The sequence below is a fragment of the Spermophilus citellus genome (genome assembly GCF_964194105.1).
Source record: "Spermophilus citellus genome assembly, chromosome: 11".
Classification (NCBI taxonomy): Eukaryota; Metazoa; Chordata; class Mammalia; order Rodentia; family Sciuridae; genus Spermophilus; species Spermophilus citellus.
The window spans coordinates 132677433-132704460 of record NC_138192.1 but is presented as its reverse complement, the minus strand read 5'-3'; the positions used below and the strand labels follow the sequence as shown (position 1 = coordinate 132704460).

The following is a 27028-nucleotide window of genomic DNA, read 5'->3' as shown; positions in this document are numbered from 1 at the left end:
CCAGGGTCTCCCCGCAGCACACGCGAGTATTGATGGGCCCAGCCCTGTTCTCTTCCTGGGACCGACCGAGACTCAAGGCTCCCTGAACACAGCCTGTCACCCCACAGGTGGGGCCAGTGCTGACTCAAACCTCCATGCTGAGGGACGGCTTGACTCCAAGTGGAAACCAACTCATTCTGCCCCATAACTTTCCCAATTTGCTTGCATTCCACAGCCGAAAGAGCGGCCGATGGGAACGTTACCATTATATAAAACAGTTAGCCCAACTTCAAAGCATCCTCTAAAGTACATTTAATTACATTCTCCCCAACAAGACGTCCGGAACGGGCTCGCTTTGCTTTTGTGTGGGTATTTATCTTGAGCACAATGCCCACGTCCTGTGACATCAGTATTTCTCTTCACATTGTTGGAAATACGAGTACTTTGGAACTGGCAGCAGCAAATTAGAATGCACCCAGCCAGGGCCTTTTGTTACGCAGCCTTCAACGGTGCTGCCCGCCTGGCCCTCTGAAAGCTGTGGGACCACTGGAGTTCATTTGAGAACACTCTACCCCAAGTTGGTCTTGCAAATTATTTCTGCCCTATGCAGAGTCTTTTTACTTTCCTTGTGGCATCAAGAGACTTTGAATTCTGCATAATACGTGCTCACCCCGGCACAGGGGAAAGGACTATGGCTCAACCAGGATTAAGTGATGCTAATGGTAATGAGCTGGTGACAACAGAACTGCAGAGCTTCCACGTTTGTCCCGGGAGCATGGTGGTGTTGGTGGAGTGTAGTCAGGGAGGAGCTTCAGGACGCCACGGCTCTGTCTGCTCCAACAAGGACTGACCACCCTTCACACACTCAGGACCTGGACTGGGCTGCTGTCGGGTGTGGTGAAGCCTATTCCTGAGCCCAGGAAAGAGAGGACTTGGCCTCTTTCAGAGGCCAACTAGTGCTAAGATGGCAACCAGACAGCAGAGGGTCTCCTCTGCTGCTTCAGGACCTGACTTCCTAAACTCAGCCATGAGCTCACTGCTGGCCAGGTGGCCCCAGACCCTGGCTCTGTGAGAAGGGGGACCTAGCCTCCCCTGCCAACAGCTGATCAGACCAACAATCAGCACCAGTGCATGGGTAGCACAGAGAACTCATCCCCATAGAGACCGGTGCTAACTCCCCTCTCCAGTAGGCTCCTCCAGTGGTCAGGAACACTCAGCTGTCTCTCTGTGGTCACTCAGCCACAGGCCTCTGCCTCTGGTAGGGATGGAAACCTTTCTTGCCCCTCTGGGAGTAGGGAGAGCCTGATGAGGAGGTGGAAGGTCAGGCATCTTCCCAGGGGTCACTTGAAAAGGACACCAAGCCAGCCCCTGCATCACAGTGCCCTCAAGTGGACACGTGTGAGCACAGCTCTCCTTCAGGCCCCCATTGGGATGGCTCTGCCATGACCAGCGCAGGTCAGAGCCCTTCTATCCTAGAGAAAGAGAGGGTGGCATGCCCTTTCACGGTTGCCTTGGTTCATTTATTAATAGAAACTAAGCTGCTCACATCTCCAAGAAGGAATTGTTGGACAAATACCCAAAGGCGGTCAGCCGCTGGTCTGCTGGGGGCCCGCATGCCCCTCTGTTCCCACCCTCTCCCTTCTGCGCATGCTCACGAGCCACATCCATCTCCTAAGGAAGCAGGTGTCTGTCTTTGGGGACCTCCGGACATCTGGGGGTGTGCTGGCACAGGGAGACACGGCAGGGAAGCGTGACCAGTGATGGAAGAAGTGCTCACCGAGCTGGCGTTCGTAATTACACACTCGCCCAAAGTGTTCCAACTACAAGGGGGCTGGGAGTCCTGGCTCCGCATTTCCCCGTGGGCTCTAAATTGAGGCTCTAGCACAGCATTTTGAGGGGATCCTTCAGGCAGGACTGGCTCAAGCAGCAGAGCGCTTCAAGAACTGGCCTCTGCCTGGTCCCTCCTTCCCCCGACTCCCTGCCCTGCCGGGTGGGGGCTTGGCAGCTCAGCCTCCATGCACATCCTTGAGCCCGGCAGCCTCAGGGAGAGAGGGAGAGAAGTGCCCGCCACAGGGGTCAGACCCAGGACAGACAAGTCCATCTCAATGTTCGTCCTTGCATCGGGAGCACCCCACAGCCCGCACTACTTAGTGGGCAGTCCTGCGTGCTCTCAAGTGCAGAGCTCAGGACCTGACCCCTGACCCTGGGACAAATGCCGGTGCCAGCTAGGAGAAGACCCCACCCCACGCTCGCCCCCTGTGCTTCCTAGTGCTGCCCCCACGGGATCACTAGGTGTGGGTCTATGGGATGAGGATGGGAGGGGGTCATGCAGGGAGGAGGGGTGTGAGTAGTTTCAGCCTCAGGGGTAATTTACGCACAGGTGCCATCAGCAAGCTGAGGCTCCAAAAGCCACGGGATGTCTCCAGGATGTGACAGAAACTTGATGGCTCAACAGCCAAACTGATTTGGAGGAAATGCAAAAGAATGGAAGACCTAGCCCTCCCCCTCCTCACCAGAGCAGAGCCGGACACGCCTTCCCCAGAGCTGCAACAGACCTGTCGGGTCAGGAACGCTTTCGTCTTGGACAGTTTTATTAGAATATGGTGGCAGTGCTTACCTGTCACACCCCACCGTGACCCTACCCAGGGGGTGCACATGTGACATACCTGATGGTTTCTGTCTTGGGGAGCGACCCAGGATTTGGAACTGTGAAGTCCTAATGATCGGCATTGACTGTGGGAAGAACAGAGCCTCCCCTCTGCCGCCCACTGCACCCCAGGAGTGGAGACAGTCTTGCTGGCCACAGGCAACCCAGCAGCAGGAGGTGTAGGTATGTTAAGCTGGTTAAATCTCTTGAAGACCTTCTCGGGGGCCATTGGTACACCACACTGCTCCTTCTGAGGTCTCCTGCGGGCATCATCAGCTCCGTCAGCACTCCTGAGAGTCCTTCTCCCTGCACATGGCCCTGGAGGGGAGGCCTGGCAGCTTCCCCGATGCCATGTCATGCCGCTGCCTCCCAGAGGACCGCGGAGCAGCGGAGGTCAGTAAGACATCCTCAGCTCCTGCCCACCTGGCTCCATCTGTTCTAGTGAGTTTGGGCGTCACTGTGACCAAAACGCTTGAAAAGAACAACTTAGAGGAGGGGCAGCTTATCTGGGGCTCACGGCTTCAGAGGCCTCTGTCCACAGATGACGGACTCCACTGCTCAGGGCCTAAAGTGAGGTGCACATTGTGGGGAAGGGCCGGTGGAGGGGAGCGGCTCAGCTCAGGGAGGGTCAGGAAGCAGAGAGAGAAGGGGAAGGGGCTGCAGGGCCGATGCGCCCTCCAGGGCTCACCCCCCACCTCCTCCAGCCTTGCCCACCTGCTTGCCGTCCCCACCCCGTCAGCCCCTTCAGACGGCATGGATCAGGTCACAGCTCACCACCAATCACTTCGCCTCTGAGTATTCCTGCGTCAACAGGAGCCCTGGGGACACGTCACATCCAAACCACAACACCGCACTGTCTGCAACCCCGAGGATTGCAGAGAGGACATGGAGAGTGAGTGGGAGAGGAGACCCCCCTGGGGGTGAGTCCTCGGTGGACCACCACAGTGCCACCAGCCCGTGAGGAGGGGGGTCAGCCATATCAGCTATGTCACCTGCCACTCAAAAGGATGGCAGGTGCAGACTGGTCTTAAGGAGCCTGCCCAGGGCTCCCACACCCACGAGCCCCTGGAAGAACCCAGTGTGTTGATCACCTGTGTGACAGTCACCGGAGACTCTGGATCCCCGGTGGGCCTCACTGCAGCACTGAGACACACCTCTTCATGTCAACGTGCGCTTGTTGGTCTTGTTAATAAGAGGAGTCTTTATCAATGGGTCGTGTTTCAAGCCTGAGATCCTGCATTGTTAGCAAGCTCTTGGGTGTCCCTGAATTTCTGGTCCCCCTCGATGTAGTTACAAATACAGCATCTCAGCATCCACTGCTCCTTGTCTTCCCCAGTGGCTCTGGGGGACATTTCAGAAGTGCTGTTCCAGACACAGCCTTATGCACTAGAAATCAGAAAGGGGTGTCAGGGTGTGGAGGTGAGGTGTCCCCCAAAAGCTCACAGGTGAGACGCTGCAAGCAGTTCAGAATTGCATTGTAAGAGTCTTAATCTGATCAGTGAATTGAACCCCCTGACGGGATTAACTGGTGGGCACTGAAGTGGCGGAGTGGGCTGGAGGGGTGTGCTGGAGGGGTGGGCTGGAGCATGGTGAGGGATGTTTTATATATGGGGGTGGAGCTCTCTCTGCTTCCTGACCACGTGTGAGCTGCCTCCCTCCTCCACACTCTGCCACCGTGATGTTCAGCCTCAGCTGGAGCCCGAGGAATCGAGCTGGGCCTCTATGGACTGAGACCCCTGAAACCCTGAGCCCCAACTAACCCTCTCCTCTGCAGCTCTTCTGGTCAGTCAGCCCCTCTAGTCACAGCAGTAAAAAAGCTGGCTAAAACAGGGGGTGGAGTGAAGACTACTAGGGCATGTGGCCACCAGAGGAGTGGCCAGAGGAACAGGGGGCTGAGGATGAGAGCTGATAGGGTTGGAATGTCGCCTCCAAAGTTCAGGGGTTACCAGTGTGACGGCGTTAAGGGGGACCACAGGGCTCTTCCCTGTGAATGGAATCCCTCAGGAAAGGAAGCCACAACCGTCTGTCTGTCTTTCACTTCCTGAAAGTTCAAGGCGATGGCCCCAAATGGCCCTTAGCGCTCTTGTTTCCGGCGTACCAAGCCGTGCTACTCAGGGGTCTGCCAGGTTGGGGACAGTCACGGGAGCCCCGTGGAGGCAGGGCAGAGGCAGTGTCTGAGAGGAGGTGGGTCGCTCAGCTGAGTAGTGCTGCTGCCTGAGACCCACTCCCCAGTGGGCAGCACTTGGGCAGCGGCGCTCAGCATGCCGGGGCCTCCGCAGCGGGCGCCAGGTCCTGTCTTCCCCACAGCACACACTCTGCCCTCCGTGCCCAGGATCAACTGGCTTGAAAACTGACCCTTGACAAATGAAATACAGAAGTACAGGAGCCAGCGGCCCCCAACGCAGGACAACGTGGGACTTCTCTCTGCGTGGCCTGCCCCTCACCGACTCCTCCCTGGGTTTCATACTTGAGAAGATACTGAAATAACCAGAAATCGGCTTGTTTTAATTTGCTTCTTGTTTACTGCCATCGAGATTGGGTGTTTTTCCTGTGTCCTGGAAACAATTTCTGAATATCCTTCCATTTCCCTGGATGTCCCTCTTTCTTGTTGGGTTACAGTGCCTCCCCCCACACTGACACAGAAGCCCTCCTGGTCTTACACAGTCTCTCTTCTGTCTTCTGACTCCACGTGTAGTTTGTTTCAGATGCAAGCATCTGCCATCTTTACCTAGCCAAATCTCTTTATTTTCCCCAGGGGGCTTTCCAAGGCACTCCCACTATAAGATCAAAATAATTTTTTCTTTATTACCTTTATGGTCTGTTTTAAATTTTAGGTAACATGTCAGGAATATATTTCCATGTCTGTTATCAGTTAACACTCTGAGGAGGTGGGACAGGAGAGAATGAGGAGATGTTTGCAGGAAAAATGTCAACTGCACTTTTTCCCAGTGAATCAGTTATCTATTGTCTTACTTTTTTAATTTTTATTGTTAGTAACACATGACAGTAGAGTGTATTTTGCCAGAATATACATACATAAGCATAACTTATTCTATTAGGTTCCCACCTTGTTGTACATAATGTTCAGTTGCCCTGGTTGTGTACACAATACAAGGCTAGGAAAGTTACAATCAATTAATTCTACTTCCTATTCCCTCTGTACTGCCTACCCTTCATTACCCTTTGTCTAGTGCAATCGATTTCTTTTGTTCCCACCCCAACCTCCCTTGTTTGGGGTTAGCATCCACAAATCAGAGAGAATATTCAGCCTTTGGGTTTGGGGGGGATTGGCTTACTTCACTTAGCATAATATTCTCCAATTCCATCCATTTAATGGCAAATGCCATAATTTCATTCTTCTATGGCTAAGTAATATTCCATTGTGTATATATACTACAATTTATTTATCTATTCGTCTGTTAAAGGACATCTAGGTTGTTTCATAGCTTGGCTACAGTGAGTTGAGCTGTTATAAACATGTGATGTGGCTGTGTCACTGTAGTATGCTGATTTTAAGTCCTTTGGGTATATTCCGAGGAGCAGGATCCTCTGCAGTCCCAGCAAGTGCAGGTTGCTGTGTCCTCATCCACAGCAGCATTCAGGACCCCTGCTCCAGAAGGGTCCCTCTCGTCCATGTCCTCCTCCATCTCATCTGTTCCTCCTGTCTATCATTCTGCTTCTTCCAGGGGGTTCCACAGATGGAATCAGTCTGACTGTGACCTTTGGAGAATGACAGCTCTCAGTCAGCGCCACGCTCTGAGATCCACACTCCTTATTGAATTCCAGCGGTTTGCTAACCCTGTAGAGAAGTAACCATGGTATTCGTGCACTGCTGCCCACTTAACCATCCCAGATAAGAGATACTTGGGCTATTTTAAGGTTCGGGTTATCACCAAACAAAATTAATAATAAAGTTGCTAAGAGTATCTACGTACCTGTTTGTTTATTCCTTCTGGTGCTGAGTGTTGTTGGCATGATTGAGCCATCGTCCTTCCCCACCTCCACGTTATGAATATTGATCTTATTCCCAAGAAGTAGAAACAAGCCTGAGATAAAACCTACCAGTCTGGAGACCACCAGTCTCTCCCTGTTCTCTCACTGACAGATAGGAGACAACTATCTGCCTTCCCTGTTCTCTCTTTGAGAACATAAAGGGACAGCTTCCCTGTCCCCGCTTCTGAGAGATGGGGAAACTGCCTGTCTCTGTTCCCAAGAAACAAGCTTGCCTTCCACAAGACCAGGGGATGCTCATCATGTCCCTGAACACAAACTCACCTCTGTCCATGGCCTCGAGCCTAGCTGGTAAAGTGACACTCAAGGGGGAGTGGCTGCAGCTGTCCCTCCTTGCTCCTTCTGTTCTCCTTCTGCAGAGCAGCATCCTCAGGTTTCTGACAATAAACCAGCTTCTTATCCCAGGGGTGTGTGATCAGTCCTTATACCAGGTGTGTGTGTGATCAGTCCTTATACCAGGTGTGTGTGTGATCAGTCCTTAACCAGGTGTGTGTGTGATCAGTCCTTATCCAGGGGTGTGTGATCAGTCCTTATCCAGGTGTGTGTGTGATCAGTCCTTATCCAGGTGTGTGTGATCAGTCCTTATCCCAGGTGTGTGTGATCAGTCCTTATCCCAGGTGTGTGTGATCAGTCCTTATCCCAGGTCTGTATGATCAGTCCTTATCCCAGGTGTGTGTGTGATCAGTTCTTATCCCAGGTGTATGTGTGATCAGTTCTTATCCCAGGTGTGTGTGTGATCAGTCCTTATCCCAGGTGTGTGTGTGATCAGTCCTTATCCCAGGTGTGTGTGATCAGTCCTTATCCCAGGTGTGTGTGTGATCAGTCCTTATCCCAGGTCTGTATGATCAGTCCTTATCCCAGGTGTGTGTGTGATCAGTCCTTATCCAGGTGTATGTGTGATCAGTCCTAATCCCAGGTGTGTGTGTGATCTGTCCTTATCCCAGGTGTGTGTGATCAGTCCTGATCCCAGGGGTGTGTGATCAGTCCTTATCCCAGGTGTGTGTGTGATCAGTCATTATCCAGGTGTGGGTGTGATCACTCCTTATCCCAGGTGTGGGTGTGATCACTCCTTATCCCAGGTATGTGTGTGATCAGTCCTTATCCCAGGTGTGTGTGTGATCACTCCTTATCCCATGTGTGTGTGTGATCAGTCCTTATCCCAGGTGTGTGTGATCAGTCCTTATCCAGGTGTGTGTGATCCGTCCTTATCCAGGTGTGTGTGATCAGTCCTTATCCAGGTGTGTGTGTGATCAGTCCTTATCCCAGGTGTGTGTGATCAGTCTTTATCCCAGGTGTGTGTGTGATCAGTCATTATCCAGGTGTGGGTGTGATCACTCCTTATCCCAGGTGTGGGTGTGATCACTCCTTATCCCAGGTATGTGTGTGATCAGTCCTTATCCCAGGTGTGTGTGTGATCACTCCTTATCCCATGTGTGTGTGTGATCAGTCCTTATCCCAGGTGTGTGTGATCAGTCCTTATCCAGGTGTGTGTGATCCGTCCTTATCCAGGTGTGTGTGATCAGTCCTTATCCAGGTGTGTGTGTGATCATTCCTTATCCCAGGTGTGTGTGTGATCAGTCTTTATCCCAGGTGTGTGTGTGATCACTCCTTATCCCAGGTGTGTGTGTGATCACTCCTTATCCCAGGGGTGTGTGATCAGTCCTTATCCAGGTGTGTGTGTGATCAGTCCTGATCCCAGGTGTGTGTGTGATCAGTCCTTATCCCAGGGGTGTGTGATCAGTCCTTATCCCAGGTGTGTGTGATCCGTCCTTATCCCAGGTATGTGTGTGATCAGTCCTTATCCAGGTGTGTGTGTGATCAGTCCTTATCCAGGTGTGTGTGATCAGTCCGTATCCAAGTGTGTGTGTGTTCAGTCCTTATCCCAGGGATGTGTGATCAGTCCTTATCCCAGGTGTGTATGATCAGTCCTTATCCCAGGTGTGTCTGTGATCAGTCCTTATCCCAGGTGTGTGTGTGATCACTCCTTATCCCATGTGTGTGTGTGATCAGTCCTTATCCCAGGTGTGTGTGATCAGTCCTTATCCAGGTGTGTGTGATCCGTCCTTATCCAGGTGTGTGTGATCAGTCCTTATCCAGGTGTGTGTGTGATCATTCCTTATCCCAGGTGTGTGTGTGATCAGTCTTTATCCCAGGTGTGTGTGTGATCACTCCTTATCCCAGGTGTGTGTGTGATCAGTCCTTATCCCAGGGGTGTGTGATCAGTCCTTATCCAGGTGTGTGTGTAATCAGTCCTGATCCCAGGTGTGTGTGATCAGTCCTTATCCCAGGGGTGTGTGATCAGTCCTTATCCAGGTGTGTGTGATCCGTCCTTATCCCAGGTGTGTGTGTGATCAGTACTTATCCAGGTGTGTGTGTGATCAGTCCTTATCCCAGGTGTGTGTGTGATCAGTCATTATCCAGGTGTATATGTGATCTGTCCTAATCCCAGGTGTGTGTGTGATCAGTCCTTATCCCAGGTGTGTGTGAGATCAGTCCTTATCCCAGGTGTGTGTGATCAGTCCTTATCCAGGTGTGTGTGTGATCAGTCCTTATCCAGGTGTGTGTGATCAGTCCTTATCCCAGGTGTGTGTGTGTGATCAGTCCTTATCCCAGGTGTGTGTGAGATCAGTCCTTATCCCAGGTGTGTGTGATCAGTCCTTATCCAGGTGTGTGTGTGATCAGTCCTTATCCCAGGTGTGTGATCAGTCCTTATCCAGGTGTGTGTGTGATCAGTCCTTATCCCAGGTGTGTGTGTGATCAGTCCTTATCCCAGGTGTGTGTCTGATGAGTCCTTATCCCAGGTGTGTTATCAGTCCTTATCCAGGTATGTGTGTGATCAGTCCTTATCCCAGGTGTGTGTGTGATCAGTCCTTATCCCAGTTGTGTGTGTGATGAATCCTTATCCAGGTGTGTGTGGTCAGTCCTTATCCCAGGTGTGTGTGATCAGTCCTTATCCAGGTGTGTGTCTGATCAGTCCTTATCCAGGTGTGTGTGATCAGTCCTTATCCCAGGTGTGTGTGTGATCAATCTTTATCCAGGTGTGTGTGTGACCAGTCCTTATCCCAGGTGTGTGTGATCAGTCCTTATACAGGTGTGTGTGATCAGTCCTTATCCCAGGTGTGTGTGATCAGTCCTTATTTCAGGTATGTGTGATCAGTCCTTATCCCAGGTGTGTGTGATCAGTCCTTATCCCAGGTGTGTTTGTGATCAGTCCTTATCCCAGGTGTATGTCTGATCAATCCTTATCCCAGGTGTGTGTGATCAGTCCTTATCCCAGGTGTGTGTGATCAGTCTTTATCCCAGGTGTATGTGTGTTCAGTCCTTATCCCAGGTGTGTGTGATCAGTCCTTATCCAGGTGTGTGTGATCAATCCTTAACCCAGGTGTGTGTGAGCAGACCTTACCCCAGGTATGTGAACAGTCCTTATCCCAGGTGTGTGTGATCATTCCTTATCCAGGTGTGTGTGATCCATCCTAACCCAGGTGTCCTGGAGCCTCCGTTGGATGCAGCCCTGATCCTGGCTCACTGGGCCAGGAGCCTCATTTCAAGATTCTGTTTTGGTAGAGATGGACATCAGGAACTCCTGGCTTCCAGGTTTCCATGCCACAGTCATTCCTTCTCTGGCCTGTGTCACAGAATTCCGGAAGACACCCGAGTCTTTGAGAAAACGGACAAGAGTTGCCCCACCAGGGAGAATCCTGGCTCTAGGGATGGAAATGTCTGTGGCACTCTGAGCAGGCACAGGGGTCCCCAATAAAGGCAAGGCACGAGAAGTGTTCTGCACACGTGCACACTCATGCTCAGAGCAGCAGTAGTCACAACAACAAAAGCAGAGCATCAGCGGATGAATCACAAACAACTGTGGCCTCACCTGGCTCTGGAACACCACCCAGCCTCAGAAGGAAGGACCTCCTGTCACAGGCTGCAACATGGGTGAGCCTGGAGGGCGTGTGCCCAGTGAAGTCAGCCTCGAAAAAACAAAGACCGCGGATTCCATAGAGAGGAGGTGTTCAGAGGAGTCGAGCGTAGACTGTAGAGTGGGGAGCCGGGGATGCAGGGAGAAGGGGTGGGTGCTGGTCCTGGCAGGGTGGCTTGTGGGTTTGGGATGCTGAAGAGCGTTCTGAGATGGGTGTGGTGATGGTTTCACTCTCTGTGAGACTCTGAACCATTCACTTGGGAAACGGCTAAAATGGAAAATTTTACATGGTGTGCATTTTACCACAACTTCAAAATAAAACAGGCTTGTTACTCTCCAGGTCTGGCCTGGCTTCCACTTGCTGCCCAGGTCTGCCCTGAAGCAGCCTCGCTCTGGTTCCCAGACATCCAGGAAAGAGCAGAGCTCACCATCCTGGCTGCTTACAGAGCAGAGCCTGCTTCCTGTGTGCCGGCAGGTGAGTCCCACCCAAGTGCACCTGCAGCCTCCCTGGCCCTCAGAGCAGCAGAGACAGTGGCTTTGGGGCAGCCCCTTAGGGAATCTCAGATCTTCAGCTTTTCACTGGGGCCAGGGATAATCATTAGCATGAGACTTCCAGCTGCGCTGATCCAGAAACCAAAACCCTGTCCCCACAGGGTTATGCCCATAGTCACGGGTCCAGGCCAAACTACCGTGCACATGGGGCGCCCCAGTCCTGCCTCACTGAGCGCCATCGTGTGATCATGGAAGGAGCATTGACTGAGCCCCTGCTGCAGGCCAGCACTGTTCAGGTACTGATGTGCTCAGTAGTGTCCTGTGCCTCCCATTTTATGGATAAGACAACTGAGGCACAGAAAAGAGAAACGGTCAGCACCCCAAAGCACTTGGCTACAGAGATGTTATCCCAGACTAAATCCAAAGACTAAGGAGCGAGGGTCGTGGCCAGCCTCACACTGATGGCACTTACCCTGGCTCCTTGTGGTCCCAGCTCTCATAACTAAACCCCTTCTTCCTTCACAGAACGGGCACACAGAACACTGTCGGCACCACCGCAGGCACCTTTCCTACCCAAGCCATAGATTTGCCTCTGCATAGCAAGGGGGTGAGCAAGTCCAGATGGCCCTTCGCAGGCAGCAGGGAGAACACCTGGGTGCTGCTGCCCCCTACTGGCCTGCCTGGCAAGGCCTCAGGCTCACCCCGCCTAGGCCCTGCCGCCATTTTCCAGGGCTTACAGTAGAAAAAGAATCCCTGCAGACAGCCTTCCGCTCAGTTCTGAGTGGCCAGTGAGAGGATTCACAGTGGAGAGCTCCTCTTTCCACTGCTAGTTAGTGTCCCCTGGGAAATGGGTGAAGATGCTGTGAGTGGATCTCACCAGCTTCCTTTCTATGAGCTGTCATGAGCTGTCTCCCCTCATCTGAGGCAGAGTTTCCAATATGCAGAGCTGAGGCCTGTCAGAAATGGAGCAGCCAGTCACCTGTGGCCCACCCAAATCAATACTCCCTAATTATATTGGTCTGAAATGTGTATAACCCACAGGAGATAAACTTGTCCTTCCATTAAAATTTCCCCTCTTTATGTTTACATTCAGAGAGGTTTCCTGAACTAGACTACTTGAGAAGTAAAATTGATCCATTTAAAATTTAGATGATCAGCTAGGTGTGGGGCCACACCTATAATCCCAGTGGCTCAGGAGTTTGAGACAGGAGGATAGCAAGTTCAAAGCCAGCCTCAGCAATGGTGAGGCACTAATCAACTCAATGAGACTCTGTCTCTAAATAAAATACAAAATAGGGCTCAGGATGTGGCTCAGTGGTTGAATGTCCCTGAGTTCAATCCCTAGTACCATAAAAAAAAGAAAAGAAAAAATTTAGATGATGAACTAGTAGGTCTCTTGTTTCTGCATGAGTTAAATCCAGAAATTTTGTTAACTAACTGCTAAGCTCAGTCCTCAGTCTGCCAGCTGGTGTCAAGTCTCATGGCCTCTAGGCTAGACCAAGCAACTGAAAGCACATCATACACAAACTACAGAAGTGGGTCAGGACTGGTAGAGATTTTTTTTCCACTCATGATTTTTGAAGTGTTGAAAATGTTATGACAGTTCCATGAATAAATACATTTGTCAAACTGAAGTGATATGATTTGCAGATAGGATTAAAAAGCAAAACACAACTACATGTTGTTTGCAAGAAACACACCTTATAAGTAAAGACACTCACAAGATGAAAAGATAGAAAATAATATTCCATGCAAATGGGGCTTAAAGCAAGCAGGAGTAGCTACTCTCATATGCAGAAAAGTATACTTCAAGCCAAAATGAGTCAGAAAAGATGATGGAGGTCACTACATATTGGTAAAGGAAACATTCCAACAAGAATATATAATATCAGTGAATATTTACACATTAAATGCCAGGAACCAATTGCATAAAACAAACACTACATGAAATTAAGGCTCAACTATATCCCAATAAAATAATATTGAATGGTTTCCATACACCTTTCTCACCAACAGAGTGGTCACCCAGACACAAAGATACTTCAGACCTAGAATATATTAAAAATCAAATAAAGGGGCTGGGGATGTGGCTCAAGCGGTAGCGCGCTTGCCTGGCATGCGTGCGGCCCGGGTTCGATCCTCAGCACCACATACCAACAAAGATGTTGTGTCCGCCGAGAACTAAAAATAAATATTAAAAAAAAATTCTCTTCTCTCTCTCTCTCTCTCCTCTCTCACTCTCTCTTTAAAAAAAAAAAAAAAAAAAAATCAAATAAACTTAATAGACATTTACATAATACTTAATACAATAAGAGGTTAATACATTTTCTTTTCAGCTACTTATAGAACTTTCTCCAAAATATATTGTAAATATCTAGCAAGTCTTAAAAAATACAATACCTTGCAAAACAGATCATAATGGAATGAATTTAAAAATCAACAGCAAAAAAGAAAATTACAGAGACTACATAAACACATGAGATTGAAAAATACACTTTGAGTGATAAATGGGATATCAAAGAAGTTGAGGGGAAATTTTAAACTCCTTAGAATCAAAGGAGAACAGAAATAACAACATGCCATAATCTCTGGAACACCATGAAGTTTATCCTAAGAGGAAAGCTTATAGTTGTGAATGCCTAAATTTCAACAAATCAAAAAAGATCCCAAATAAATAACCTAATTGTACATTTCAAGATTTATAAAAATAAGAATAAGCCAATTCCAAACCAACAGAAGGAAGAAAATAATAAGTATCCTGGCTAAAATTAATTAACTAGATAATTTTTTAGATATATAGAGTTGGTTTTTGAAAAGACAAAAAAAAAAAAGATTCTTAAACCCTTAGCCAAACTAAAAAAGAGAGAAGACCCAAACTAGCAAAATTTGTGATGAAAAAGGAGATATCATAACAGACATCACTGAAATCCAGAGGATCACTAAGGACTATTTTGATAACTTATATTCCAAATAAACTGGCAAATCTAGAAAAAAAGGGATAGGTTTCTAAACACATACAATTAAAATTTTAACTGACCAACAACAAGCAGTGAGATCGAAACAGTTATAAAAAGCACTTCAATAAAGAAAACTGCAGACCAGATGGATTCTTAACTGAGTTCTACCAGATCCTTAAGGAAGAATTCATGCCAATGCTCCTCAAATTATTTCATGAAGCAGAAAAGGAGGGAATACCCCACTCTATAAAGTTATTATCACACTGATACTAAAAATAGATAGGGACACATCAAAGAACAAAAAGTGCAAAAATCCTTAATAAAATATAAGCAATTCAAATTAAAAACACATGATAAAGATTACACACCATGATTCAGTGGGTTTCATTCCAGGGATGTAAGGTTAGTTCAACACATGCAAATCCATAAATATAGTACATCATATAAATAGAACCAAGGACAAAAATCACATGATCTAAATAAATGCATTAAAGGCCTTTGAAAAAATTCAGCACCCATTCGGGATTTTTTAAAAATGAAGAAATCAGGGGTAGGCTAATATCCCCCAAGGCTTAATATGACAAACCTGAATCCAACACCATACTGAATAGGAAAAAGCCGAAAGCATTTCCTCTAAAATCAGCAACAAGACCAGGATTTCCTTTCTCACAAACCTATACAAGAGAGTACTTAAAACTTTAGCCAGAGCAATTAGGCAAGAAAGTAAGTAAAAGGGATACGAACAGGAAAGAAAAACATCAGATCATCACTGTTCACAGAATGATATGACCCTTGTTATGGTTTGGATGTGAGGTGTCCCCAAAAAGCTCACATGTGAAACAATGCGAGAAGGTTTGGAGGAGAAATAACTGGGTTCTAGCCTGCACCTAATCAGTGAATTAATACCCTGATCAGGATTAACTGAGTGGTAACTGAAGTGGTGGGGTGTGGCTGGAGGAGGTGGAATTGGGGTGTGGCTTGGGGATGTAGATTTGTATCTGGCGAGTGGTCTCTCTCTCTCTCTCTCTCTCTCTCTCTCTCTCTCTCTCTCTCTCTCTCTCTCCCCTCTCCCTCTCTCTCTCCCCTCTCCGATCATCATGTGAACAGCTTCCCTATGCCACACTCCTCCACCATGATGTTCTACCTCACCTTGAGCCCCAAGGAATGGAACCAACCTTCTGTGGACTAAAATCCCTGAAACCATGAGTCTCTAAGTCAACCTTTCCTCCTCTACACTTGTTCTGGTCAGAGCCTTTTAGTCACAGCAGCGAGATAACTGACTAAAACAACCCTGTACCTAGAAGATCCCAAAAGTTCCACCAGAAGACTTTTGGACTGATGAACAAACTCAGCAAAGTAGCAAGATACAAAATCAACATACAAAAATCAATAGCTTTTCTATACACCAATAATGAATCTACTGAAAAATAAATCAGGAAAAAATTATTTACAATAGTCCCCCACAATAGAATGCCATATCCTCCCATCTAAAGATCTCAATATTATCTAAAGGCCCATGATTCCCAAGTTCCATTCCCCACCAGGCTTTTTCCCCAATGGTAGATGTATTTCCAGCGCTGCCTACTCGATGCCTCCCTTGGACATACAATGCACAACTCAACTTTTAAAAGTCTAAAGTCCTGGTTTTGCACCCCAGCCCTGCCTCTCCCACCGTCATCCTCCGCTCAGTCACACTTCAGCTGCTCCTCCCACGGCACTAGGAGGCGCCCTGGTTCTGCTTGCTCACACCCACTTCCCATCCCTCTGGGAATCCTGGCTTCTCCATCTTCAAAACGCACACAGATTCAAAATTCCTCTCATTCATCTGGGCCACCAATCCTTTCTTGAATTGTCACTGCTGCATCCTGGTGCTTGGAACAAGGGTTATTGATTGAGTTCTTGAATCAATCGTGGTATGCTCTTTGCTCTGCGCCCCTCCTTCACCCCTGTCCTGCTGTGTTGGTCTCTCCTCACCCAGCAAGCCTCCTTCCACCTCTGGAAGTCATGCACCATTCTAAACCAGGCAGTCTCACCTGTTCCAGGAAATCTCCAGAATAAATCCCAAACTCAGGATCAGTGTGTGTGACTCCTTTGCCACCTGCATATCATCTTTCCCACCCTTACCTGTCATCGTGCATTAAAAAATGCTCTCTAGACATCTCTTCAGCACAATACAAAGCCCTGCAGGGAGGGATCGCCTGGTGCCACTGTCTCTGCTCTCCACCTTCTGAAGGTGTCCGGAACCAAAAAGGCATTGAGCTCACAGTGGTGAGATGTGACAATTCCCTTTTGCTCCAGCACATACTTGTGGGAAGCCCTGAACTCAGGGCTTAGGGGCCACTCAGGAAGAGTTACCCTCAGCACAAGGACCAAGTCCCTGCAACCCTAGCCCATCTGGCAAAGTACCACCACCCTCCCAGCAGCCTTGTCCAGCTGGTAGGATGGGTGAGACCATGGGATGGCCATGACATGAGGGAACAGCCCCACAGCCCATCGGCCTAAGAACCACAGATTTTCACACAAACGTGCAGGTCTGACACATCCAGCTGTGCAGGGAAGTGCAAGGAGTGTCCTCTCTTGCGTGTGCTCCCTCCTTGGATCCCACCCAGCTTCCTCTCCAGTCTGAACCACCATGGAGGGCTGACAATGCTGCCCATTTATCTGCTGGGTTGGACTTGGACATCCACCTCCTGGATTGTCACGAAGGGAATTTTGGTGTCCCATGTGACCTTGTTTGGTGTGTGAACGTGTTCTTGGAGATACATGGAATTGTAGTTTATTCTCTACATGGAAGCAGCTGGACTCCCATGCCCTACTCCGGTTTTTTTGTCCTTTGCAAGCTAAAAACTCAGAAAGGACACAAGGGAATGAAACTAAGAACCAATCACAGCCTAAATACAACCCACCTCCAGGAAGGCAGCCTCTCGGAGAGGGCAGAACTGAGTCCGCAGAGCAATGGTGAGCGCCATTCAGAGGTGAGACTCCTGGGGATGGCTGCACAGAGCCTCCGATTGTTGACTTGTGCTTCCTCCCAGCACCCTCCCTCACCCCCGACAGAGAGGAGCTTCAAGTCAGAATACATTTGAATGGCAAAATAATTTATGCTTCATTAGGGTGCTGGATTTAAAATCAGACGTTTACATGCATAATCACAGGGATTGCTTAATCTCATTGTGCTGCCACGTATTAGCTGCTCTTCTTAGAGGTCTGTGACACTGGGGTGGGCTCCTTATTCCCAGGTTCCCTGTCCTCTCGCACCATATACTGTGCCTTCCTAAAACCACCCTCTGTTCATTTCACAGTCTTCCTCCAAAAGTGGATAGCCAACATCTGGCTTCTGGGACCTGACCTGCTTCCCATGTCCTCTCCCCAGGGCTCCATGGTCACAGCCAGGCCTGCCACTCCTGCTGGCCCATCTGCACACCCGTCCTCCTCCACTTGCCTTAGTTCACTCTGCTCCCTCCATCTGGACAAAAGCACTTCTGCCTTCCAAAATTCTGTGCATCCCCTCAGACCCAATTCAAGAGCCACCTGCCCGTCGATTCTTTGATCATGATGGTAAGAAGTCATCTCTCCACCACCCCCACTCATGGCTGTCCAGCTCCTTGGTAAGGATTCCTGTCTTCTCTCCTCCCTAGACCAGATGGCCCTGGAGACCAGGAGCCTTGTGTAGGCCTTTCTAGTCTGTGGTAGGGGTTCACCAGGGGACTGTTTTAGACGTAGCACAACTGAAAGATGGCCATGCCTTCCTAAACCCTTTGGCGTTGATCAGAGAAGACAGGCTGTGATGGACTCAACCCAGGACCTTCCCTTATTGGAGATGCTACTAAAGTCCACAGGCTCTCGTTACCACTCGCCCATTTCCTCTCCTTCCTCGTGGACTCCCCTCCCACCAGCCTCCAGCTCAAGCTCTCTACCCAACCATCTCTCCCCTCTCCTCAACAAAAGACCTTTGACTCTTACTTCACCAGAAGAGAGGACATCCTGAGGCGTCCTCCCTCACCAACCTGGATCTGTGACCTTACACTGTCACAGCCTCCTCCCACCAGTGCCTCCTGCTCTGGCTGAGGCCAGGGCCCACAGCCTCCCAGACCACCAGCCATCTACTCCATTGCAGCCTCCTCTGCCTGTGTACTCTCATTACAATGAAGTTCTTCTCTCTAAGCTTTTACCTCTTGAAATACGAGCAGATTGAAGTCTGGAATCGCACGATTACTGGTCTCCCCTTTCCTCCCAGTCTTCTCAGACAGCCTTCACTCCGTCTCCTATGCACTTCTTAGCAAAGTTCAGCTTGCTGTCTGCCCTGGGGCTCTGCCTAACTTGCCTCTCTGTATTTTTAGACCCTCTGAACTGCTCTGGACCTTCTGCTCCAGCCCAGGACTCCCTGGGCCCCACCATCCCCTCCACCCTGGGTTGCATATGGCGCCCCCTCCTCTGCTTTTCCTGTGGCCTCCTTTCCTCTCCGTGCCTCTGAGTGTCACAGTGCCTGTGACCCCGTCCTTAGCCTCTTCTCTCCCATTCTGTGTGTCCTGGGCGCTCTCCAAGAGTCCCATCCTCCTGGCCCGGTTGACTCTTCCAGCCCAGAGTCCTCGCCAACAGCCTGGACGCAGACCCACTCACCCACTCAGGATCTTCACACTCGGGAGTTCACCCTGAGCTCACCCTTACTGCCGGCAGCCCCCTCCTCGGGGCTCCTCGGTCACATGGCCCCTGACACTACTGCACCGTTGTCCCTTCTATTTCTCTGGTCATTGCTCATCTCTCTCCACAAAAGCTCAGCTCAACCAGCTGTCTGCAACAGACTAATGACCCATTGATCCATCATCTACAACCAAAGCTGGGCCACACCGTGGGAACCTTCAGAACCGAGAGGAAGCAGAAAGGCCAGAGTCTCCGGCAGCCAATCAGGGTGGCCATCCCACATAATAGGTGCTTCCATTGGGGACCTTCACTCTGAGCAGTCCAGAGGCTGAGGGGCTTCTCCTGTGACTGGGAGGCCCCAGAGGACGTTGGCCCCTCTCTCATCCGCAGAGCCTCCTTCCGAGGGACCCTTTCTTGGATATTCTGATTCATTCAGGCATTTGAGAGCCAAGTCCTACTGATGTAAAAACCATTCTCTCTTTTTTGTAACATTTTATGTAAAGTGGATATAAACTGATCCATAGTATATTTTTCTATAAAAGAAATAGATGTTCATTATAGAAAAATACAGACAAGTTAACAGGATAAAATAAAATGCATTCTTCAATGTTTTTCTCTAAATAATAATGTTTTTTACAAATTTAAGATAGAGCATGCATTCAGTTCTGAAACTAGATTTTCCCTAAACTGTATACAAATTTCCATACCATTAAGTGTTCTACCATCACAGCATTTTCATGTCTACGTGGAATCTCATTGAATCAATGCACCATAATTTGTTTAGCCATTCAATCTTCTTGGATATTTAGGTTGCTTCCAGTTAGCAGGGGCTCATCCATGGCCCCTGCTAAAGACAAATTCCACTATAAAAAGCACCTACATTCCTCCAAATGACAATTTTTTATCTTCAACAATTTGAAGACCCAATATTCACTGAGGACTATTTCACATTGTCTTCCCGGCTGCGCACTAACTCCCACACCCACACCACACTTCCAAGGACAGCCACTTTGTGCTTCTGAGGAGCCTCTTCTTTGACTCACTCCTCAAAGTTTTCTGAACTTTTCTCATAAATGTATTCTTAAAAAATAGTTTTGGGGGCCAGGAGTGAAGCTCAGTGGTAGAACACATGCCCACTTTATGTGAGGCCCAGGTTCATCTCCAGCATCAATAAATAAATAGCACACCACAAAGGTAATATTTTCTTGTAGAAAACTGACAAAATACAGATACTCATTTAATAATAACTACTTTAAATATTTGGAATCTGTCCATCTCATCTTCCTTTAAGTATAATTTCATGTGTATTTACCAAAAATAAAATCATGCTATATATTCTACATTCCAGAAAATTGTTACTCACCAGAAATATATGTAAAGAATCCAGAAGGGGCCATTACTCAGCCTACAAATACATTGTTAAACTTTTGTCAATGTAATGTCCTCTTTTAATTTGCATTTTTGTAAATGTCAGTGATATTTAACATTAAGAGGATTTGTTGGTATTTTAGCTTCCTTTTAGTGTATTGGCTATTAGGATCCTCGGCCTCTTTTGCCCAGAATTTTTTTTTCACCATTTCTACACTTTAAGGATAATTGAAGTAGTTCTATAACATATTTTGCCATCTGATAAAGCAGATTTCTTCCAACATTCTTCTTTTATTACATTTCCTGAACACTGATGTGACTCTTTTTCCAAGATTCCCTCCTCCACGTTTTACCCAATTTTCTAATTTTACTGGTTTATAGAAAACTATTAATTTTGTTATTTGGGATGATAATAGGCTAGCTTACTGAACATTTTTACAAGTTCTAAATAATATTTTTATATTGATTTGTATGAGTTTTCTAAATAGATAGTTGTGTCATCTACAGATAATAATTAATCATTTTGATTTTTAAAAAATATATGATATTTTTGTTCCTTTTTCCTATCCTATTACAATGGCTAAAACTTCTCAAAGAGTATAGAATACTGATGAGGGTACCTTTGATCTCATGTTTCCATTTGTAAAAAGTTGCATTTTTATGACGCACCTAATCTCCTTCTAACCTCTCACACATTCCCTCTTGGGAGCATTTTATTGGTACCTTGAGAAGAAAGAGTTTGCTTGCATGTCTTAGCCCCTTCTGGAGTCTTTGGATCTGTTGTTAAGAAGAGGCATCCTCTGGTCTCTCTGCTCCCCAGGAGGGGGTCAATCAGAGCTGTATGTGGGTGGAGGAAGAAGGGTCAGAGCTGTCAGTGTCTGCGTAGGTAGTCTAATTCAGGGATTGTTAGCAAGCTCCTTTGGCTTCAGATCTAAAGCCACATTCTGCAGTTGGCTTCATCAGTAATGAAGTTGACATTTGACCCCCTGTGTCTGAGGCCTCCTTTCAATTGATTCCAAACTGAGACAAGGAACAAGTGGTAACGGCAAGCTTGCTTGCTTCTCGGCATAGTAAAAATATCTCTGTTGCATCATTAAATTGGATGTTGGCTGTTACTTTTAGAAAGATAATCTCTAATCGTGCAAGAAAGTATGCTTTCATTCTATCCAAATCAAAGTTGTAATAAGAAATGGGTATCAGGTGTTGTCAAATATTGTTTTAGCACCTATTGAGATGATCAGACTGTTTTCTCCTTTGGTATATATGAGACAAAATGTATTAGTAAATTTTTTTAAACTATTAAAATATTTTAAAGCTAAAGAATTTTGCAATCCTGCAATAAATTCTATTTTGTCACATGTATTATTCTTTCAACATATTACTGGAGTTTATTTTTCAATATTTCATACAGGATCTTTATACTTTTATTGGTAATTGATATTGGTCTAGCTTTATGTGTTGTTATTGCTGATTGCCATTATCTCTGCTGTGTTTTATTTTAACTTTTTAGGAATATTTCTTTGACAGACTCTTTTTAGTGTCTTCAATAAAATTGTTGTATTTTAGTTTTCTACTATTTTCCTTGTTCAGCTTTCATGTCTATTTATTTTTCTGAAAGATCATCCATTTCATTGAGACTTTCAAATGAAATAGAATATATTTTCTTGAAGATTTAAATTTTTACTCACTAATTATGACCTCTTTTTTCCTGAAGGTTATACATTTATGCCCATTCTTTTGGTTTTTGATTGACTTTTTTTTACATTACCTTTCAAAATAATGTTGAATTTTTTAATCATCTTGATGAATTTTCTATTTATTCGATTCTTTTTTAAAATTTATTAGTTGTCTATTCTTGTTTTCTTAGTTTTATCTCAGTATTATTTTCCTCTGTTGTTGAGGTGAAAGTTTAGTTCCTTTTTCTCCCTTCTTTCTTGTCTCACAATAAAGGTAGTTAAAGCTATGAATTTTCTTCTAAAGACAACTTTGGCTACCTCCTACAAATTTTGTTGTATAGTACTTTCATTATCATTCATTTGAAATTAAATTTTTTCTGATCACTAATTTGAATTCTCCTACAATGTATTAGTTACTTATTTAAAACCCTTTTGTTTCTTCTAATACCTAAATACTTTGATAATTCTATCTTTCCCTAAGAGTGTTGTTATAGTTTCACTTTACTCACTCATGGTCAGAGAATATAAATTTTCTTTGGAATTTTATTACCAAATTTATTACCACCGCCCAGCACACTATGGAATTTTCACTAATCTCCATCCCATCTTATCTTGGTCAGGAATCCTTTTTCTTCACACTACTCTCCCACTGCAAGTCTCTTGCTCTCATTCTCCTGTGTCTTCTCTTCTATCCCATTGGTTTTAAAGTATGTTTTGATGCCAATTCTTAATGTTTCAAACTGGCGTGTAGGAGCTCTCTTTAGTAGGATTTTTACCCAGGCCCTAAAAGTTAGTTGCTCACAAATGACAAGTGAATGGGGGGAATAGGGTAGAAGAGGAAGTTCTGGGAACATCAAGTATCATCCAAACCAGATGCCCAATGACCCATAGATTGACCTTTGATGCAAAGGTCTAGAAGGTCAGCTAAGGACTTCTCAGTCATGAGTCAATCCCCATTGAGTCTTCCATGTTTGCAACAGAAAATGTTACTCTTCTAGGCTGCTGGGGGAGACCATTACCCACATCTCAGCCTCCCCCAGCTCCAACTTTTTGGTTTCAAAGTGTAGAGAAATTCTCAATGAAAAACCCTCAGAATATTTTGGTCTGGTGCCTGTTTCTGCAAAGCTAGGTGTGATGGCACACACCTGTAACCCCAGCAACTCAGGAGGCTGAGGCAGGAAAATCCAAGTTTGAGGCCAACCTTGCAAGGCCCCGAGCAACTTAATAAAACCCTTTTTCATAATCTTTTTTTAATGTAAGGAGTTTAGAGATATAGTTTGATGGTAAAATGCCCCTGGATTCAACAATCCTTAATGAGGAAAAAAAAATTTCTTCATAGCAAAGGAAGCAACGAAGAGTGTGAAGAGAGTTTGTGGAGTGAGAAAATCTTTGCCAGCTGCTCCTCTGATAGGGGATTTATATCCGTAACATAAACAGAACACAAAACACACAAAAAATCCACAAGTGGACAAAAGAACTAGAGACATTTCTCAAAAGAAGAAATACAAATACATTTTTTAAAAGTTCAGTATCCCTAGCAATCAGGGAAATGCAAATCAAAATTACATTGAGATTTCATCTCACTCCAGTTAGAATGGCATCATCATCATCAGGAATACAAATAATATCAAATGCCAGTGAGGCTGGGGGTAAAATGTACACCCATACACTGTGATGGGCTTCAAATTAACCACTTTAGAAAGCAGTATGGAGAGACCTTAAGACTAGGAATGGAACCACCCTATGACCCAGATATCCCACTCCTTGCTATTGATCCAAAAGAACCAATCTCAGCATTCTGTAGTGGTATAGACACATCAATGTTTATAACAGCACAGTGCACAACAGCCAAGTTACGGAATGAGCGCAGGTGCCTGTCAACAGCTGAATGGATAAAGAAAATGTGGTATTTATACACAAGGGAGTTTCACTCAGCCATAAAGAAGGAAATTATGGCATTTGCTGGTAAATGGGTGGAACTGGTGAATTCCACTTTTATGTGTATCTAGAAAGCACCAATTTAAATAAATAAATAAATAAATAGGAAGACCATTAGAGTAAAGAAAGAGAACAGGGAGAGGAGGTGATAAAAACAAGTACTAGGGACCAAGTAGAGTACATTATTCCATGCATGTATGATTATGTCAAAATGAACCCATTACATACAACAGTAATGCAGTGATGAAAACATTTTTAAAAGTAACTTAGTGAATCATCAAAAACATCTACCCACACTAAATAACTGCTGGTGAATCATCACAAACACCCTGGGACCTGTTCAGAGATGAAGTGCCACCAGGACTTGCTCATACTTCTGTCCCCGCCTGCTGTATTGTCTCTCCTGCAAAAGCTGTCACTCTCGTGACTTCCATCGCTGTAGTCTAGTTTTGCCTGTTTTTAATCTTAATATAAACGCTATCATATTCAAGTGTCTGCGAGAGCCGCCCACCTGCTGCAAGTCCCTGTAGAATATGAAGCTCCGCTGCTGCCCGGGTCTGTTGTAGAGCACACTATGGCTTATGTAGCCGTTCTATTGGTGGTGGATATTGGGATGGCTTCTAGTTTGGAGCTGTTGGACAACATTGCTGTGAAGGTCTTGCGTGCCTTGGACATGTGAACATATTTCTGTTGGGCATTTCCCAATTGGGGAGTAACTGGATATAAATATCTTCAACCTAAATATATAACCCCACTTTTCCCAATTGATTGCACCAGTTTATACCCTAGCAGTACATGGAAGTCACATCACTTCAAACCCTTAAAAAGACTGGCCTTGTGGCTCAGTAGTAGAGGGCTTGCCTAGCATGTGTGAGGCACTGGGTTCTATCCTTAGCATCACATATAAATAAATAAAAACTAAAGGTCCATCAACAACTAAAAAATAAAATTAAAAAAAAAAAAACACTGGCCTCCTTTAGGCTGTACTTGCAACCTCAGGATTCCCTCTTCGTGCCACCGTCCTCACACACAGTCTGGCCTGGGTCCACTAGTCTATTTATTGCTCTGCTTGTCTATTCCTGTGCCAATACCACGTGGTCTTAATGACTGTGGCTTAACATGAAGTCTGAATTTCCATTACAGTAAATTGTCTCAGCTTGTTTTATCACCACAATGGCTTTGTTATTTTCATTCCTAATCTTGTTCTTAATTCTTATTCTGTTTAAATTTTAGAATCAGCTTATCAAGTTAGTTTTTTAAAAAGCCACATTTGGGTTTGGGTGGGGATATGTTAAGTCTATGGATCAATTTGGGGATATGGGGAACATGTAAGTATATTACATATAGACATATTATACATATGGATATACACAGATTATCCAGATTTATCTCTGTGAAACATTTGTAGTCACAAATGTAGCTCAGTGGTCAAGGAGTGGGGTGCTGGCTCCAGCATGCTCCTTTCTGGACTGCCTGCTCATTGGCTCACTGGGAGCAGCTCATGTCCTCTGCCACCATCTCTCTCTGCACTTCCCTTACTTCTCAGGTGCCACAAGGGCAGCAAGTATCTGGAAAATAGAAATCCACCTAGAGAGCAAATGCCAGCCTCCCTTCTGCAGGCTCCCGCCATCCTTGAGTGAGCCACCCTCGTCGGCTCTGGACAGTGTCTGTCGACGCCTCCTCTGCAGGAGAGAAAGAGACAACCTCCTCCTGAAACTCCAAACTCCAGAGCGGAGTCTCCCGGCCAGGTGTGGAGGCTCTCGGTCCTCCCTTTCAGAAAGAGGCTGACTCCCACCTGCAGGCAGCTCTGCACCTGGAGGGTTCTGACCCTTGTTCTCAGCTAGGGCCTCTGATGCACTCAAATCACTTCCTTGATTATTGTACTCTTTATTGTTCCCCGAACATTTTTTTTCTTTTTTGACAACTGTTTAGCTCATGTGTGTGCTATAACAAAGGACAACAGACCGAATAATCTTGTTTTAATATTTATTTTTTAGTTATAGGTGGACAGAACATCTTTATTTTATTTTATGTGGTGCTGAGGATCAAACCCAGTGCCTCACCATGCTAGGCGAGCCACAACCCGAGACCCCCAGACCGAGTGATCCTGAAACAACAGGACTTTATTTCCTTATGGCTCTTGAGACTGGGGTGTCCAAGACCAAGGTGCTATCAATTTGGTGTCTGGTGAGGGCCGCTGTCTTCTTCCAAGACAGTACCTGGTGGTGTCCCTTGCCTGGTGGGAAGAGCAGATGAGAAAGGACCTTGCTAGCTCTCCAGCCCTTTTATAATCACTAATCTCCTTGTGAGGACTTTGCCCCCATGATCTAAACCCTTCAAACCAGAAATTAAGTTTCAACGTATGAATTTTAGGGAACACATTCAGTTCATAACATTGACTGTTCTTTAAACTCTATCCCAAATCTTAAATTTTTTATTTCATACAACTAAAATAATTCTTAAAGTTTATTTTCAGGAGATAATGTGTTTGAAATATTTCCTGAGTCCCTACATGTCTGAGAACCTCCTTCCGGAGTCCCAACATGTGATCATCAGATTAGCCGAGAAAAGAGTTCTTAGGTTATAACATTTTGCCCTTCAAACTTTGCAGGCATTTCTCCGTTGCTTTGACCCACTTTTGATAGGAAGAAACCTGCTTCCAACTAGAGAATCTGTTTTTTCTTCTGTGAGGTAGGAATTGTTCCTTTCTCCTGGAAATACCAAAATGTCCTCAGAATGTGTTCAAATATGTTTCCCTCTTTCAAAGAATATTTTGAAGAATACCTTTAATTTAAAGGCAGCTCTTAATTTCTAGAAGTATTGGAAGGAGTTCTGATTTAGAGAAAAAGACTTCCTTCTCAGGGAACTTGTCTTCTTCTGCTGGGCAGCCATAGCAAAACTCCGGTACCACAGATGGGGTGGCGGCTCAAACACCGACGTGGGGCTCAGGGTTCTGCAGGTCCAAGATCACGGCCGGCCTGGCTCACATAGGCACGGTCTCACTGGGCACTCATATGACCTCCGTTTTTGTGCCCAGAGAAAGAGCTGTGGTGTCTTCCTCTTCTGGGAGGACACCAGTTCTACAGGATCGGACTCCACCCTTCAGGCCTCATGACCAGCCATCCCTTCCTTCGGTCCTGTCTCCACTGCAGTCTCATGGGGGTTAGGGCTTTAACCTAAGGGGACTGGAGGTGGGCACAAGTCAGTCCTAGCAACATTATCCTATGTTATTTCTTCATTTACTTACTGGATGTTATGGCTTAGATATGCGGGGTCCCCCAAAAACTCATGTGTGACACAATGCAAGAAGGCTTCAGAGTAAAATTATTGGGTTACCAGAGCCTTAACCCAATCAGTGAGTCAGTCCCCTGATAGGTGGGTAACTGCAGGCAGGCAGGGTGGG

The 27028-nt window shown here is 46.4% G+C and overlaps 1 long non-coding RNA gene across 2 annotated transcripts in view; it reads right to left on the bottom strand.

The window, feature by feature from the left end:
- Positions 1–5505: 5505 nt before the first annotated feature.
- Positions 5506–27028, bottom strand: part of LOC308631151 — a 29981-nt gene continuing 8458 nt past the window's right edge. Inside the window, exons 2-6 of one of the 2 annotated variants that reach the window (XR_014018118.1) lie at positions 20735–20848; positions 20007–20048; positions 13047–13093; positions 6562–6646; positions 5506–6425 (exon numbers count right to left, since the gene is read on the bottom strand). This is a non-coding gene — a long non-coding RNA (uncharacterized lncRNA). Of the gene's footprint in view, positions 6426–6561; positions 6647–9903; positions 10822–13046; positions 13094–20006; positions 20049–20734; positions 20849–27028 lie in introns of those variants that run through there. The other variant, XR_014018119.1, reaches the window with a different exon arrangement.